Genomic DNA, 18,441 nt, shown 5'->3' on the forward strand with positions numbered 1-18,441 from the left:
TATAGGATGTCAGTGTCCTTTGGATAAAGCAACTTCTGAATTTTCAGCAGGGACAAAATTACATTTGTAAGAACAGAAAACACCCACTGCCAGAAACAGATCCCTTCTTGTCTTGAGATCATGTCCTTTCAAATATTTCAAGATAAAAATAGACCATGCAAACAATACCTATAATCAAGTTTTCTTCCCCAGTACCTGTCACTCCCTAGACATATGTTAACCTCCTAAGGGAATGCACTTGAGTTTTTCACTTTAATGGGTTACCATGGACCCACTGCAGGAAGCATTGAACTTGCAGCCATCCTACAGTTGATGAAATCTAAATTTTGGTAATGAGAATAAAAATATTAAGTCAGAATTCCAGGAGAATTCCCCAAAAACGGAGGTAAAAGTGAGTTTATGTGGTGGTCCCCTAGGTAGTAGCACTGGAGTTGAAGAATAGCAACAATATTATGTCCCTTTGTGACTTCTAAAATTTTGGTGTTGTAGGTCTGCAGTGTGAAAGGGAGGTAAAATGCAAAAAAAGAAAAAAAAAAACCACTTAAACTTCGATGTTTTGATCCCTACTAGTCAAATGACTTTTGGCAAATTCTTTTTTTTTTTTTCCATTTATTTTTATTAGTTGGAGGCTAATTACTTTACAGCATTGCAGTGGTTTTTGTCATACATTGAAATGAATTAGCCATGGATTTACATGTATTCCCCATCCCGGTCCCCTCTCCCACCTCCCTCTCCACCCGATCCCTCTGGGTCTTCCCAGCGCACCAGGCCCGAGCACTTGTCTCATGCATCCAACCTGGGCTGGTGATCTGTTTCACCCTAGATAATACACATGTTTCGATGCTGTTCTCTTGAAACATCCCACCCTCGCCTTCTCCCACAGAGTCCACAAGTCTGTTCTATACATCTGAGTCTCTTTTTCTGTTTTGCATATAGGGTTATCGTTACCATCTTTCTAAATTCCATATATATGTGTTAGTATACTGTAATGGTCTTTATCTTTCTGGCTTACTTCGCTCTGTATAATGGGCTCCAGTTTCATCCATCTCATTAGAATGGATTCAAATGAATTCTTCTTAATGGCTGAGTAATATTCCATGGTGTATATGTCCCACAGCTTCCTCATCCATTCGTCTGCTGATGGGCATCTAGGTTGCTTCCATGTCCTGGCTATTATAAACAGTGCTGCGATGAACACTGGGGTGCACGTGTCTCTTTCAGATCTGGTTTCCTTGGTGTGTATGCCCAGAAGTGGGATTGCTGGGTCATATGGCAGTTCTATTTCCAGCTTTTTAAGAAATCTCCACACTGTTTTCCATAGTGGCTGTACTAATTTGCATTCCCACCAACAGTGTAAGAGGGTTCCCTTTTCTCCACACCCTCTCCAGCATTTACTGCTTGTAGACTTTTGGATAGCAGCCATTCTGACTGGCGTGTAATGGTACCTCATTGTGGTTTTGATTCGTATTTCTCTGATAATGAGTGATGTTGAGCATCTTTTCATGTGTTTTTTTGCCATCTGTATGCCTTCCTTGGAGAAATGTCTGTTTAGTTCTTTGGCCCATTTTTTGATTGGGTCATTTATTTTTCTGGAGTTGAACTGGAGGAGTTGCTTGTATATTTTTGAGATTAATCCTTTGTTGCTTCATTTGCTATTATTTTCTCCCAATCTGAGGGCTGTCTTTTCACCTTGCTTATAGTTTCCTTTGTTGTGCAAAAGCTTTTAAGTTTCATTAGGGCCCATTTGTTTATTTTTGCTTTTGTTTCTAAAATTCTGGGAGGTGGGTCATAGAGGATCCTGCTGTGATTTATGTCGGAGAGTGTTTTGCCTATGTTCTCCTCTAGGAATTTTATAGTTTCTGGTCTTACATTTAGATCTTTAATCCATTTTGAGTTTATTTTTGTGTATGGTGTTAGAAAGTGTTCTAGTTTCATTCTTTTACAGGTGGTTGACCAGTTTTCCCAGCACCACTTGTTAAAGAGGTTGTCTTTTTTCCACTGTATATCCTTTGGCAAATTCTTAACTTCTCTAAGTTCCTATTTTCTCAATCTTGAAAATGGATATTAATCCATCAATAACTAATATATGAGCACCAAAGAATAGATGTTTTCTAATTGTGGTGCTGGAGAACACTCTTGAGAGTTCCTTGGACAGCAAGGAGACCCAACCAGTCAATCCTAAAGGCAATCAACCCTGAACATTCATTGAAAGGACTGATGTTGAAGCTGAAGCTCCAACACTTCAGGCACCTAATGCAAAGAACCAACTCATTGGAAAAGACCCTAATGCTGGGAAAGATAAAGGACAGGAGGAGAAGGGGGAGACAGAGAATGAGATGGTTGGATAGCATCACAGCCTCAATAGACATGAGTTTACACATGCTCTGGGAAATAGTAAAGGACAGGCAAGCCTGGCATGCTGCAGTCCATGGGATCCCAAACAGTCGGACACAACTTAGTGACTGAACAGCAACAAAAACAAATGAGGATTAATGAGTCAAATATATGTGAAGTACCTAGGAAAATACCTTGAACATGAAAAGCAATCAATAACTGTAGGTTTCTTCACTGCTTTTTCTGTTACAGGTGATTAAGCAAATGTTTAATGTAGTGTGTCAGAGAATTGTCCAAAGCCAGTCATCTTGTTTAAACCCTTAATTCAGTGCCACTTTAACTTGTGTAAATTATTATCAACTTTTTCTTGAGTTTTTATTTTCATTAAATCAAATTTTAATTTGCTATACTGCAAGGGCAAAAAATGAGAGTGATTCAAATGAGTTCAATGGAGGGGACTATTAGAGACTAAAATCAGAACTTAGATCCCTAACACTGACTTTGGGGATTAAGGTGCAAAGGGCCCAGTCCCATCCCTTCCATGATGCCAGTGACACACCCACAGGAAGTCTCACTTTCACCTCTTCCCCCACCCCAGACTTTAGTGGGTCCCAAGAAAAGACAGTTGTTCTTTTATGTCTTGAAGGGATCACATGGCACCAGGAATCTCTCCAGGGATTATCTTGACTTCCTATGGGACTTAGCCCAGAAAGCCTCCATTAAGGACATTAAGGATGCTAATTGCTCTCCCCCTTTGTCACTAGCTGCTATGTAGCTAGCTTGGGTTAATGCAGCAGAGTGGGTAGGAAAACAGGATCTGGTGTTAGCTGCCTGAGTTCAGGTTCAATTCTACCATGTATACTTGTTGGTGACCTTGGGCAAGTTACTCAACTTCTCTGTGCTTTGGTTTCTCCATTGTAAACTTAGTCCCTAAGTATAAATTTTATAGGAGAGGGCCTGGAACACCATAAATAGAATGTATTTCCTGTTGCTAATATTATTAGGCTTCCTCCCAAGTGTGAGTTTATCCTGACTTTAGAATCTCCAATCCCCAAACATTTCTACCTTTCTTTCCTGTGGGCTGGTATTTTATAATGCTTAATGGATGTTTTCTACATGAGGTACTCCAACTAGCAATTTAAATTCAATGCCTCCAGATTTGTAGAACATGTTAATTACATCTTCAATTATTTTTGAAAGAAGGGCATAAGCAAACAGGCAAATCCATTTCTTCATATCAATCCTAATAATTTGATATCAAATTGGACACACTTAGAGCAAATGGAACTAGAGCAAAGTACAAGATCTTCTTACACACAAGTTGTATACAGGTGCAACTGTTATTTTTTCAACCAGAAACTCAATTTAAGTTAATTGGCTGATATGAAGAATAGCGCATTTTAGGTTCTGGGGTCAGACATCCTGGATTTTAATCACATTTCCAATGTCTACCATCTGTGTGACTCTGGAAAATTTTATTAACCTTTTACCATAGTTTCCTTATCTATAAAATGTGGATAATAATTGTACCTTATAATAGGGTTGATATAAAATTAAATGACTTTGTATTTATAAAGCATCTAGCACAGATACTGGAATATTGGAGTGTTGTATACATATTTGTTTAATTACATAAATAAGTGTTGAGTATCCTTAGAATGACTAGCATAGAACAGAATGATTTCAATAAGAGATTTTCTCATGTAATTCTCACTGGGCTTTCTCCAACATTATCCATCAAGACCAAAAGAGATTTTGTCCATTTTCTGGAGTCACTGAATAAATCCCTTCGTGATTTTGAAAAAAAAAAAAAAAAATGGCCTTGAACTCAGTTCTAGTATGAGTATGAGACAGAATTCTCTGCCCTTAGAATAAGCATATTCAGTTCAGTTCAATTGTTCAGTCATGTTGGACTCTTTTCAACCCCATGGACTACAGCATGCCAGGCTTCCCTGTCCATCACCAACTCCCAGAGCTTGCTCAGACTCATATGCATTGAGTCAGTGATACCATCCAACCATCTCATCCTCTGTTGTCCCCTTCTCCTCTGGCCTTCAATCTTTCCCAGCATCAGGGTCTTTTCAAGTGAGTCAGCTCTCTGCATCAAGTGGCCAAAGTATTGGAGTTTCAGCTTCAGCATCAATCCTTCCGATAAATATTCAGTACTGATTTCCTTTAGGATGGACTGGTTGGATATCCTTGCAGTCCAAGGGACTCTCAAGAATCTTCTCCAACACGACAGTTCAAAAGCATGAATTCTTTAGCCTTCAGCTTTCTTTAAGGTCCAACTCTCGCATCCATACATGACTACTGGAAAAAACACAGCTCTGACTATACAGACTTTTGTCAGCAGAGTAATGTCTCTGATTTTTAACATGACGTCAAGGTTTGTCATAGCTTTTCTTTCAAAGAGCAAGCGTCTTTTAATTTCATGGCTGCAGTCACTGTCAGGCGAATGTATGCTTCTCGGTTCTGTCTCATCACAACAGAGATTTGGAGTGACGGACATTAAAGCCCTTGATGCGTCGCAGCTCTCAGGTCTTGGACAGACCGTGTTATAGCTCTTAGACAAATCAGTGTATAGCTCTGTTTTATTTAGAAGATAGCAGGAGAATCCATCCTCAAAGCGTGAGGGCATGCCAACCCAAAGACGTGAAGAGAAGAGAGTGGAGGAGCGCACCTGGGGGAGAGGAAGAGCCCTTTAGCTCTTCTTTTTATATGTTTTTCCCTCCCCCTGGGCCTGCCCTATGCAAATTGGGCTAGCCAGGAGCGCTGTTTGTTCTACCTGAAGTCCTCACTCCAGTCCTCAGACCTTCCTCTGACCTTCCGTTGTTCTTATTTTCATGGGCTTTTCCCTTTCTTGTCTTCTAGCCACCGCCATTTTGGACTCCTGTTTCCTATTCTAACTACCTAACAGTCACCATCTGCAGTGATTTTGGAACCCAAGAAAATAATCTCTCACTGTTTCCATTGTTTCCCCAACTATTTGACAAGAAGTGATGTGACTGGATGCTGTGATCTTAGTTTTCGATGTTGAATTTTAAGCCAGCTTTTTCACTCTCCTCTTTCACCTTCATCAAGAGGCTCTTTAGTTCCTCTTGGCTTTCTGCCATAAGACTGGTGTCATTTGCATATCTAAGGCTATTAATATTTCTCCTGCAATCTTGATTCCAGCTTGTGCTTCATCCAGCCTAGTATTTCACATGATGTACTCTGCATATTAGCTAAATAAGCAGAGTGACAATATGTAGCCTTGACATACTTCTTTTCCAATTTGTAACCAGTCTGTTGTTCCATATCTGGTTCTGTTGCTTCTTGACCTGCGTACAGATTTTTCAGGAGGCAGGTAAGGTGGTTTGGTATTTCCATCTCTTTAAGAATTTCCCAGTTTGTTGTGATCCACACAGTCAAAGGCTTTAGCATAGTCAATGAAGCAGAAGTAGATATTTTTCTGGAACTCTCTTGCTTTTTTGACGATCCAGAAGATGTTAGCAATTTGATCTCTGGTTCCTCTGCCTTTTCTAAAACCAGCTTGAACATCTGGAAGTTCACAGTTCACATTTTGTTGAAGCCTGGCTTGGAGAAGTTTCAGCATTATTTTGCTAATATGTGAGATGAGTGCAATTGTGCAGCAGTTTGAACATTCTCTGGCATTGCCTTTCTTTGGGATTGGAATAAAAAGTGACCTTTTCCAGTCCTGTGGCCACTTCTGAGTTTTCCAAATTTGCTGGCATATTGAGTGCAGCACTTTCACAGCATCATCTTTTAGGATTTGAAGTAGCTCAGCTGGAATTCTATCACCTCCACTAGCTTTGTTCATAGTGATGTTTCTTAAGGCCACTTGACTTCACAATCCAGGATGTCTGGCCCTAGATGAGTGATCACACCATAGTGGTTATCTGGAACATTAAGACCTTTTTTGTATAGTTTATGTATTCTTGCCTCCTCTTCTTAATATCTTCTGCTTCTGTTAGGTCCATACCATTTCTGTCCTTAATTGTGCACATCTTTGCATGAAATGTTCCCTTGGTATCCCTAATTTTCTTGAGAAGATCTCTTATCTTTCCCATTCTACTGTTTACCTCTATTTCTTTGCATTGATCACTTAGAAATTCTGTATTAATCTCTCCTTGCTATTCTTTGGAACTCTGCATGTTTCTGGGCTTCATAAGCTCAAAGGTACACAAGGGGCTCAAGTGGGAACAGTGATAGCTTTTATTTCTCTGCCTCTTCCTTTCACCTGATCACAGAGAACATTAACTCCCTATAAGTCACCCAATAAGTAACCTAGGGAATTCCAACACAGACCTTACTTGTGTTTGAGAAGCTTGCTTGATGTATGTTTTTAAAATGTTGATATTTAAATATGCTAATATATGCTGATATGCTGATATCTTGAAGACAACACAACCTTTGGAAATGACATAGATGTCTCAAAGCATTTCAGACCCCACCCTATCCTGAACCAAACTCAAATACATCCCTTCCTTTTGCACCATACTAACTCCCCTTGAGTCCTCTGTGCTCCCTCACCTGAAATGTAGAGTCCTGTTAAACATTTTACACTTTCTCTTCAGCTCCTCCCTCCACCATGCATGAAATCTTAGTAATTATGTATCTAAAATGTCCTGTGATATTCCTCCTCTCCCACAGCCAGTATTCTGATCAGACCTTCTACTGTTCACAACTAAGGTTACACTGAGACTTCATTATTATTTGTCTAATTGGGTGCTTAAAATGGATCAGTTGACTAGTGGAGGATCTGTGAAGTTAGTAAGAGGTATAAATTAGCAAGAACACGATATAGATCAAATTCTGATAAGTTGAAATATAACCCATAATTATACTGCACTTTGGTTTTGGTTGATGAGAAAGTCAGTGTCACCACTGATCCTGACAGCTAAGACAATATTCTTGGAAAATATCATCAGTCAGGGAAATGTTATGTGCCTGTTGTTCGTAAGCACTTCTGTTGCCTTTGGAAGTAAGTCCTGATTCACACAGAATCCTAATAAGCTCAATTATCTAGCTTCCAAGCTTACAACAGATTAAGATGATAGCATTAGGAGATAAGGGAAAAGGAGAAACACTGATGGCAAGCAAAAGTGACAGCTGACCACAAGGAAGAAAGAGAACTGTCACAAAAAGTAACACAGCAACTAAAAACAGTGCAATGCTATGGCCATTCGACTTGCAGAAAACATTGCTATCAAAAAAGATAATGTTTCAACCCTGTCACAGTTCTCCAAAATCGTTCATTTATCAACCATTCCAGCTAAAATTACTCTGTATTTTCAATTTCTATTAATTGTGTAAAGTACAACCCACTACTGTCCATAAAGCTACCTACATCCAAACTTGGGGGTATCCTTACATTAGTTTTAGACTTCTAAGTGTATGTGTTTACTAAGTTTATAGATGCCACTACATTATTTTTCTTAGCTCTTCTCAACCTAGATCTGAATCCTAATTGTATTATTGATATCCTATTCAGAAACCATTCTATGGCTTAAGCATTTTGGTTTCCCTTAACTGGACTTCCTCCACCTGTCAAATTTTTATCTAGCCCACTATCTGGGAGTGTGCCCCGTCTTTGTCTGAAAGCAGAGTAAGATTTCCTGTCTTGTATTCAGTACTCTTTCTGGTGGAAATAATTTGGGAAGATATTCACATGCATGCAGTATCTACTCTGCTCCATGGTAAGCTTGTATAATTAAGCTTTGCATTAACCCAAGTATTTTTAAAGGTGCTGAAACAAAAAGTGTTTGTGGCGTAAACAAATGTTGTAATATTTGGAGCGGCTGTCTTCAAGAAAAGGTCAGGTTTCTTCCTAACATAGTGTTCTATGGTTTTCAGCCCTTTTTGGATAATTTCTCTGGGATGATAGCTTTTTGTGTGTGATATCTGTCAATTTTACTTTTTTGTTTTGTTTTGTTTTTATTGGGATATAGCAGATGCATGTCTGTATAGTAGAAAGTAACACAACATTGGGACTCTAACTTTTAACTCATAGCTCCTCATCCTTCAGTTTTACTCAGATGCTCTCTCTCTCTAAATGCATTCTTTACATTTTATTTGCCTACAGCGATGCTCATTTATTTCAGTCCTACTTTGTTATGAGGCTCTAGGAGGGTTTCAGACTGGCAAGTGTTGTGGCAGGTGGGAGGGCTTAGGCTACAGTGTTCGCTCTCACTGGGTCCAAATCCTGCTTGAGCAGACTTACCTGTATATTTTTAGGCAAATATCCTTAACTCTGGAAGCCCTACTTTTCTCCTTTCCATAGAGAGGCCATGATTTTGAACCTTTCATGAAGGAAATTCACTGGGAAATAAAACACCTCATGCAGATAGTGAAAATGTATAACTGGATGTCCATTGGGTCAACAGTGAACTTAGCAAGCTCATGTCCATGAAGGGGTGGAAGGCAGGTTGGAGGGATGTGAGCAAGACTAGAAAATTAGGAAGTGGAGAGAGCAAGTGTGTCTTCACTTATGAAAAACCCGGAACAGAAAAACAAAACAAAACTGGAGGAACATGGTTTTCTCAGGACAGTTGAGCATGCCTCTGGGCTGAGGGGCAGAGGCCGAAGAGCCAGCAGAAGGAGGAGTCTGATGGAGCCAAGTCTCAGAAGGGCAGGAAGACACGGATTCAAGGACTTACGTTCCCTAGAGTACTTTTCATTGATTAGTGGATGTCCTGGTCTGACACCCATAATCAGAAAGCCAGCCTGCTCACACTAAGTGCTGACGGCTCTTTATGATTGATTTTGGCTATTCTCCATTGTGATTATATACAAATACTTCTCCAAAAAGAATATTTATATGTTATATGGGTTGCCATGCCCTCCTCTAGGAGATCTTCCCAACCCAGGGATCAAAGCCAGGTCTTCCACATCGCAGGCAGATTCTTTACTGTCTGAGCCACCGGGAAAGCCCAAGAATAATGGAGTGGGTGGCCTATCTCTTTTCCAGGGAATCTTCCTGACCCAGGAAATGAACTGGGGTCTTCTGCATTGTAGGTGGATTCTTTACCAGATGAGCTATCAGGGAGACCCACTAAGCACATAGTTGGATCCTAAAAAGGAGGTGAAAAAAATGAAATGGACAACGTGTTTGTGGACCTCTGGGAGCAGCATGTTATGAGGGTTTTCGCTGCCTCCCCTGAGCCCGTTTGTCCTGGCCTGAACAGAGAAGAGGAGTGTTAGTTTTCATCCCCCTGAGACACCTAGTATATGTGTGTTAGTCAGTCAATTGTGTCTGATTCTTTGCAATCCCATGGTGTGTAACCTGCCAGGCTCCTCTGGCCATGGAATTCTCCAGACAAGAATACTGAAGTGGGTAGCCATTCCCTTCTCCAGGGGATCTTCCAGACCTAGAGACGGAAGCCTGATCTCCTGCATTGCAGGCAGATGCTTTACTGTCTGAGTCACAAGGCTCATAGATTCTCCTTCTAAACCTTGAACACCAAGATAACCAAATGGAGTTCTGCTTGTATCTCTGGGACAAGCACCATCTGATCACCTCCTCGGAGTCTTTTCCAAGTAGGAGCAGGATGAAGATCTAACTTATGCCCTGATGATTTGTCAGAATTATCTATTGTTATTTGTTTATCTGGCCCCTTTCAGCATAAACTTGCTGGGTCATTTAGTTTAGTTTTCCTCAAATTTGCTTGCCTCATCCTATCACTGGTCGTTACTGAACACTTTCAGTTTTATCTTCTTTCCAGAAAAATCATCCTTCTCAAACCTCTGAAGGAAACCCATTAGAAGTACAATAAAAACAAATGGGTCATTTGGAAATGTATGAAAAATACTTGACTGTCAGTATAGAAAACAGCATTGGGAAGGTAGTAGAAACAACAGACAAGCTTTTAAGTCTAGTATTTCCAGGATATTTGTAGTGTGTAAATAATAATGCCATTTCTAGTATTTTTGAAAGCTGGAGAAATTCACACAAATTTTCTAGAGGCTTGAAGCTTGCTCTTATGAGATTCAATAATAAGGTTTTATAAAATATTGACCATTTGTTATGAAAAACTTCCTAAAATATGTTACATTTTTCTTTCTTGGTATCTAATATAACTGGACCTCTTGGTATCTAATATAACTGGACCTCTAATCTTATCTTAATGGCTAAGGTTTGTTTATCCAGGATACTCTGTAGAGCTGGTGAGGTGTTCAGGCCTCCTTGCTCTGTTACTAAATGGCCTCAGGTGGCCATGGTTTCTGAACCCTTGCGACAATTTTGTATAGGATTTATCTCTTATATACAGCCATGAGAACACAATAAAAACATTTACTCTCATTTTAAACATAATTAAAATTACTCAGTCATCTGGATTTCTAGCCTGCAGCAGATAAGAGGCTATAGCTGTCCCAGTGTCTATTTCTGGCAAAGATCCCATCTAAATCCCAGCTCAAAACCCATATGCGCTAAATACAAGGCACTGTGATGAACACAGCCATAAAAGTAGTAGTGTCTGAGAACTGTGTAGTATTTTATAGAAATGCATCCTTCTTCTTCATTCATAACCCTGTTTGGTCCACACAAAATCCCAGAGAAAAAAATTTTTTTAAATACATTTATTGAACACCTGCTGTGTGCCAGGCACAGGGCTAAGCTTGTTAGATTCATCACTTCATTTATTCATTCAGCAAATTTTCACCAATGGGCTACTCTGTGCCAGGCCCTCTTGTAGGCCCAGGGAATACTACAGGGAAGAAAAGTTCCTCCCCTCGTGTAGCTCATATTTTAAAGGAGTGACATATAACCAGCCAACCAAAGAAATAAATGCACAGAGCCTCTGTTGGAAGAAATGTTTTGGAGAAAAATTAAGCAGGGAAAGAGGTAGGAAGTGCTGGGGTGGGGGTGGGGGCAGGGGTATTTTAAGCAGGGTAGTTGGAAAGGACATACTGAGAAGGCGACATCTGGGAAAAGAACAGAAGGAGATCATAGAATTTTCCAAAGATTTACCTCTGGTAAAAGCTTTCTGGCCAGAGGAAATAGCATGTGCAAAGGCCCCGAGGTAAGAATGAGATCTGTGTGTCCTGGGAGCAGCAAAGAGCCAATGTGCCTAAAATAGAGTGAGCAAGGGAAGAGTAGTAAGAGATGAGGTCTTAGATTCTAAAGGGCCGTTGAGAGAACACTGCCTTTTATCATAAAGAAAAGAGGGAAAACACTGGAAGGTTTTTGAGCAGAGAGTGTTAAAATCCTATTTTAAATAGGATCACACTGACTGCTATGATAAGAATGGATGCAGGGAGCAAGGATGGAAACAAAGAAACTAGTTAAGAAGACATTGCTGTTAATAGGAAAGAAACTTTGTATTCTATTACAAGTTAATCACTGAAGGGATATTATATTCCCTATAAATTTAAGTTATGCATAATGGCTCATGACCAGGTACCCTGCCTTCCAGGTAACAAGCATTAAGCTAAAATACTTTTGTTTGGCTCACAGGAAATATCCAGATCAGGCCCACCCATGAATGACTGCAGAAAGAAAGAAATTAACACATATCCTCTGACCTAGCTTAGCTTTGGTAACATTCAGCTGAGAGAAGCAGGTAGCTTGGATTTGGAGGATCATTATGGATATGAAAAGGGAGAGGATTCAGATTACTTAGAAGATACAGAGTCAAGAGTATTTGTTAATCAGTCGAGAGAAAAAAAAAGAATCAAGGACCTCTCCAAATTTTGTGGCCTGATCAATTATAAGAATGGTATTGCTATTCATAGAAACAGCAAAAATAACAGAAGAAGCAGATTTTGGTGGGAAGAGCATAAGATTTTTGTTTTTGCCATGTTCATTTCCATTTTTCAAATGGAATTATGAAGGAGGCAGTGAAAGTGTGCCTTTGGATTTTTTATTTTTTCAGATATGGAGCAGATAGGAGAGGACTGGATCAAGGATAGGAGGGGGAAGTTACCTTTTCTCTTAAGGGAGTTGCTCAGTAGGAGAGGCAAGGGGAAACTTGTTGTCTAGTTGCTTAGTCATGTCCGACTCTGTGACCCCATGGGCTAGAGCACACCAGACTTCCCTGTTCTTAACTGTCTCCCAGAGTTTGCCCAAACTCATGCCCATTGAGTTGGAGATGCCATCCAACCATCTCATCCTCTTTTGCCCTCCTCCTTCTGCCCTCAGTCTTTCCCAGTATCAGAGTCTTCTTCAATGCGTTGGACCTTTTCATCAGGTGGCTAACGTATTGGAGCTTCAGCTTCAGTATCAGTCCTTCCAATGAATATTCAGGGTTTCTTTCCTAAAGGTTTGATCTCCTTGCTGTACAAGGAACTCTCAAGAGTCTTCTCCAGCACCACTGTTTGAAAACATCAGTTCTTCGGCATTCAGCCTTCTTGATGGTACAACTCTCACATCCATACATGACCACTGGAAAAACCATAGATTTGCCTAGATGGACCTTTGTTGGCAAAGTGATGTCTCTGCTTTTCATACACTATCTGGGTTTGTCATAGCTTTCCTTCCAAGGAACAAGTGTCTTTTCATTTCATGGCCGTTGTCACTGTCTACAGTGATTTTGGAGCACATGAAATAAAACCTGTCATTGTTTGCATTTTTCTGCATCTATTTGCCATGAAGTTATGGGACCGGATGCCATGATCTTAGTTTTCTGAATGTTGAGCTTTAAGCCAACTTTTTCACTCTCCCCTTTCACTTTCATCAGCTCTTTAGTTCCTCTTTGCTTTCTGCCATAAGTGTGGTGTCATCTGCACATCTGAGGTTATTTCTCCCGGCAATCTAGATTCCAGCTTGCGCTTCATCTAGCCCTGCACTTTGCACGATGGATTTTGCATATAAGTTAAATAAGGAGGGTGACAATATGCAGCCTTGACATACTTCTTTCCCAATTTGGAACCAGTCTGTTGTTCCATGTCCAGTTCTAACTGTTGCTTCTGGTCCTACATACAGGTTTCTCAAGAGACAGATAAAATGGTCTAGTATTCCTATATCTTTAAGAATTTTCCACAGTTTATTGTGATCCACACAGTCAAAGGCTTCAGTGTAGTCAATGAAGCAGAAGTAAATGTTTTTGTGAAATTCCCTTGCTTTCTCTATGATCCAACAGATGTTGGCAATTTGATCTCTGTTTCCTCTGCCTTTTCTAAATCCAGCTTGTACATCTGGAAGTTCTCAGTTCACCTATGGCTGAAGCCTAGCTTGAAGGATTTGGAGCATTACCTTGCTAGCATGTGAAATAAGTGCAATGATAATGCAGTTTGAACATTCTTTGGCATGGCCTTCAGGATTGGAATGAAAACTGACCTTTTCCAGGTACAGGTGAAAATATTAGGAAATAATTAGGAAGAGAAGAGGAAATGCGGCAGAGCTCATTTTAAGTTGACCTCAGACTTCCAGATAAAATGTTTGGCAACTGTTAGAAACATATTACAACTCCTCAGGCAGAGTTTGCAAATATGTAACAAAGTACAACCACCACTCTCCTTTCTAGCACCTGATGCAGACATCCTTAATCAACCACTGCACTCTTTCCCATTACTCCTAGCTGCAGTCTCAGTCTAGCAATCCTCAGTTCAATCCTTCCAAGGCAGAGAGACTGCCTCCCCTTAAAAGACCAACTGGAAACCTCTATTTCATTATTTTTTTTTAAGTTTTGTTCCTGATTTAAGCAGATCTGAAACCATGCCTCAGATGGAACTTGAACCCACAGTCTTCCAATTGAAACCACCCAACTCATCTCAGGACTTAACTAAGCTCAGTTCTTTATATATTTGCACAGAAGGAATTCAGTGAGAGGCAAAGAAATAGATAAGAAGTAGATATATTAATGGGCTTCCCTGGGGGTTCAGTGGTAAAGAATCTGCCTGCCAATGCAGGAGACAGAGGAAACGCATGCTTGATCCCTGGATCAGGAAGATTCCCTGGAGGAGGAAATGGCAACCCACTCCAGTATTCCTGCCTGGAGAATCCCATGGACAGAGGAGCCTGGCGGGCTACAGTCCACAGAGTCTCAAAGAGTTGGATATGACTTAGCAACTGAGCACGCACGCAAGAGATTTATTAATAAAGGATGTGTTTGAAGGATACAAGTGGGCAGTCAAAAGGTTCTACCCCAAGAACTAAGTAGGCTGCATTTTTATGATCAAAGGAAAAGTGGGAAGGAGAAGAAGACCAACTTCTTCCTCTTCCTTTGTAAAGATGTTGCAGGAAGATGGGGCACAAAAGGATGGTCATGTTCTAGGTCTCAGGCAAGTTCCTGGGCAGCTAAGTAAGGGTCCTTAGCTTCAAGCAGGAAAGAACACAAGAGTGAGTGATAATAAAGGGAGAGCAGGTGAGAAGCACATTCCATAGGCAGAATTCAGTCCATCTCAGAAGCCGAGAGTGGCCCCAGGGCATGGGGTCATCTCAGAAAATGAAAGCAGCCCTGAAGTATGGGGTGGCTAGTTTTTATAGGCTGGGTAGTTTTTTAGGCTAAACAGTGGGGAGATTATACCAACTATTTTAGGAAAGTGATGGGGATTTCCAGGAATTGGGCAATGGCCCACTCTCTGGCCTTTTATGATGGGAGCTGTCCTGATGCCTGTGTGTATGTCATTAGCATAGGCTAATGTATTACAATAAGCATGGGGTCGCAAAGAGTCAGACACGACTAAGCAACTTCACTGGCTCAAGGGCTATGTATGCATGTGCTGTGTGCTTAGTCGCCCAGTCGTGTCTGACTCTTTGTGACCCCATGCACTGTAGCCCGCCAGGCTCCTCTGTCCTTGGGATTTTCCAGGTAAGAATACTGGAGTGGGTTGCCATGTTTCTCAACCCAGGGATCAAACCCAGGTCTCCCGCATTATTTACTGTCTGATCCACCAGAGAAGCCCCTTCAAGGGCTATCAGTTCAGTTCAGTCCCTCAATCATGTCTGACTCTTTGCAGACCCCATGGACTGCAGCATGCCAGGCCTCCCTGACCATCACCAACTCCCGGAGTTTACTCAAACTCATGTCCATTAGCCGGTGATGCCATCCAATTATCTCATCCTCTGTCGTCCCCTTCTCCTCCCACCTTCAATCTTTCCCAGCATCAGGGTCTTTTCAAATGAGTCAGCTCTTCGCATCAGGTGGCCAAAGTATTGGAGTTTCAGTTTCAGCATCAGTCCTTCCAATGAATATTCAGGACTGATTTCCTTTAGGCTATATCACTCTTTAAATGGTTGTGCTCGGCCACCTTCCCTCCTGTCTCAGATCCACTCTAAGAGGCTTTGGGTCTGAGCCATTTATCTTTGACACAGAATCCTGTAGTTAGAGGAGGCAAAAAACTCTTCTGGATGGCTCAGAGAGGGCTTCTGAGGAAAAGGACATTCTGAGCATTTTTCACTAGGTGAACAAATTAGAGAGAAAAAGTTTGTTTAGGAAAGATGCTCTTGAGGATATGTGTGAGAATGAAGTGAAAGCAAGGAGGCATTGAGGAAAGGTGAACCCATCGCTTTACCTGGACTGCGAGGCATGTTATACAGGGAATGCTGTGGATGGGAGTCACAAAAGCATAACTATGAAGGTAAGCTATCATCAGATTATTTTAAAAATACCAACACTGTGATCTAGTTTGCAACTGGATACTGTAACATTTTCAAAGCTGAAGAATGGCAAGAATGTGTTTTCATTTTCTTACAGTAGACACAGTCACTCATTTAAAGACTAACTATAAATATCAAGTGCTTCACATGTACCCAGTGTTACTCATTTTATTCCAGAACAACCAGTATGTAGTTATTATCTCCATTTTATAATAGTTAAGGAAACTGAAGCATCAAAAGTTTATCTGATCCAGTGAAACCCAGTTGGGGATTGATTGAAATCAGGATTTCAACTATAGTTTCAACTATAGGTGGGTCATCTAGCTTTATAAGTTCCTTGGGACAAGACTCGTGTTGGAATTCATTATTTTTATAAGTGCATGCATGCTAAGTTGGTTCAGTCATGTCTAACTCTTTGTGACCCTATGGACTGCAGCCTGCCAGGCTCCTCTGTCTGTGGGATTCTCCAGGCAAGAATACTAGAGTGCGTTGCCATGCCCTCCTCCAGGGGATCTTCTTGACCCAGGGATCAAACCCATGTCTTCTACGTCTCTTGCATTGGCAGGCAAGTCCGTTTACCACTAGCACCACTTGAGAAGCCCATTATTTTCAGCACTGCTCCCCCAAGTCTATCATGGTACCTGGTATATCTCAGGAACAATATAATCTTTCCTGATATCATCCAGAGACCCTCTCTTTTTTACCTTCATACGCACAATCGTCTTCTTCATAATCCTAAAATAACCTTAGAGTACTGCTTTACCTTGGGGATCAGTGATGACAACCCTGGCAAGTTTTAAGTGAGTGTTCAGGACACACCAGGGAGAATGTTAGTTTCTTAAGATCCATTAACACATTCGGTCACTGATACAGTCCTATGGAGGAGCTACCTGTCTACAGCTGGGGCTCAGGAAGGTTAAATAACATACCCAGAGCCACATAGTAAGTTGCAGGGCTGAGGTTCCTCCCACCCCCAGAGTCGGGCTGCTCCCAGCACCTACCCCTCACCACCCCTGCTGCACTGTATTCTTGCAGAGGTTCTCCTGCCTTTGAGGCCCCAGTGACGGCTTGCTTCCCCACGGGCCTCCACAGTGGAGGATAGATTTGCTAGGCTTTAGTGGGGCTGTTGTGTGCAGTGATCAGGACACACATTTTGTTAGACATTCGGCCTGAATAAGGGGCTCAGGCCTTGAGTCTGCGGCTGTGGGACAGAGAAAAGCCAACTGACCCAGAAGGGGATTGAACTTGTGACCTAGATTTCAGAGCACCACATTCTAACCACTGGGCTGCAAGACACAGTCCCTCCGGAGGGCTGTTTTCTGAGCATCCTGCGCTGCATCTTAAATCTGGGGCCTTTTCTCCCCCCAGCATCCCCTCCTCATGGCTGGAGATTAAGAAACTGAGGTTCACGCAAGAGCAGAGTGAGAAGAAAATAAATCGTGATTTAAATTCATGCCTCTGGACGCGTAGCTTAGCCCACTGAACCCCTCTCTCTTCATCTCTGCCACCTTCCTTGTGTGATTTATTTCAGGCGATGGCCCTCTGTGTATGTATAAAAATCCCCCTGAATGCGTTCCCCTGAGGGCAGTCAATGCGTCTCTCTGAAGTTTAGCGCCAATGCTGATGTGTTGCAAAGGGATGAAAAAACGTACATTTTCAAGTCTCCCCAAAGCTTCGAGCCAAAAGAAGAAAAAAAAAAAGAAAAAAAAAAGTTGTCCATTCCCCTTTTTCAGCCCTCGCACTTCAAATGCTAATGCAAAGTGTGTTGTCTTGAGCCGTGAATAGGTCTAAAATGCTCTGGTTTGGAAGTATTTGCATACCGTCTTGAATAGAGAGGCAGCCCGCAGACAGGATTAAGCGCTACACATCAACTCCTCCGAAAGGGAGCTGACAGCACTGCAGAAAATTGAGTGTCGGCAGAAACCTGACTGTAAGGTGAAGGGGGGAATGTCTTCTCCAAATATTCATCCTTTCCTTCTTTCTCCCTCAAAAAAGTTTTAAAGTGAAAAAATACATAGACTGTACAAAGTCCTAGCAAAGGAATTTGCAAAAAAAAAAAAAAAAAAGAGGAGAAAAAAATCTTACCCTATCATTTGAAAACCACTTGCATATTTTTAATTGTGCAATTCACCACATGTACACAGTTTTTAAATCACTGGAGTTGTTTTGCATTTTTGGGTGCTCATTTTACATTCTGTAATCACTATTCTTTTAGATGTCTATGTAGCTTTGTAAAATAGTATTTTTATCGGCTCCTTAATCTTCCTTTGTTGTATAGTAAGTTTCTGTTAGTTACAATAAATATCTTCTGTGCTTATAGATTTTTGAGTCTGTTGAGTTACAGCTTTAGAATAAATTCCTTTGTGATTTTTTTTAGGCCCAAATGGTTATGGATTTTTAAAAATATTTTTCTGCATTTTCTGTTTCTCTTTATAGTTTTATGTGTGGCTTATCATTTGTGAATTACCAACTCAGAATGCTATCAAATGTGTGTGAATTTTCTAGTTTCCATTCAAGTATATAATCTGTATCAATGTTAATTTTTAATGAATGTTTGTTTCTAAAAT

General features: G+C 40.9%; 1 long non-coding RNA gene across 1 annotated transcript in view; it reads left to right on the forward strand.

Moving 5' to 3' along the window:
- The first annotated feature begins 14,682 nt into the window (after positions 1–14,682).
- Positions 14,683–18,441, forward strand: part of LOC110129000 (uncharacterized) — a 29,015-nt gene continuing 25,256 nt past the window's right edge. Inside the window, exon 1 of the long non-coding RNA XR_002311342.2 lies at positions 14,683–15,855. This is a non-coding gene — a long non-coding RNA (uncharacterized lncRNA). The remainder of the gene's footprint in view (positions 15,856–18,441) is intronic.

Source organism: Odocoileus virginianus, chromosome 23, assembly GCF_023699985.2.
Source record: "Odocoileus virginianus isolate 20LAN1187 ecotype Illinois chromosome 23, Ovbor_1.2, whole genome shotgun sequence".
NCBI classification, from domain to species: domain Eukaryota; kingdom Metazoa; phylum Chordata; class Mammalia; order Artiodactyla; family Cervidae; genus Odocoileus; species Odocoileus virginianus.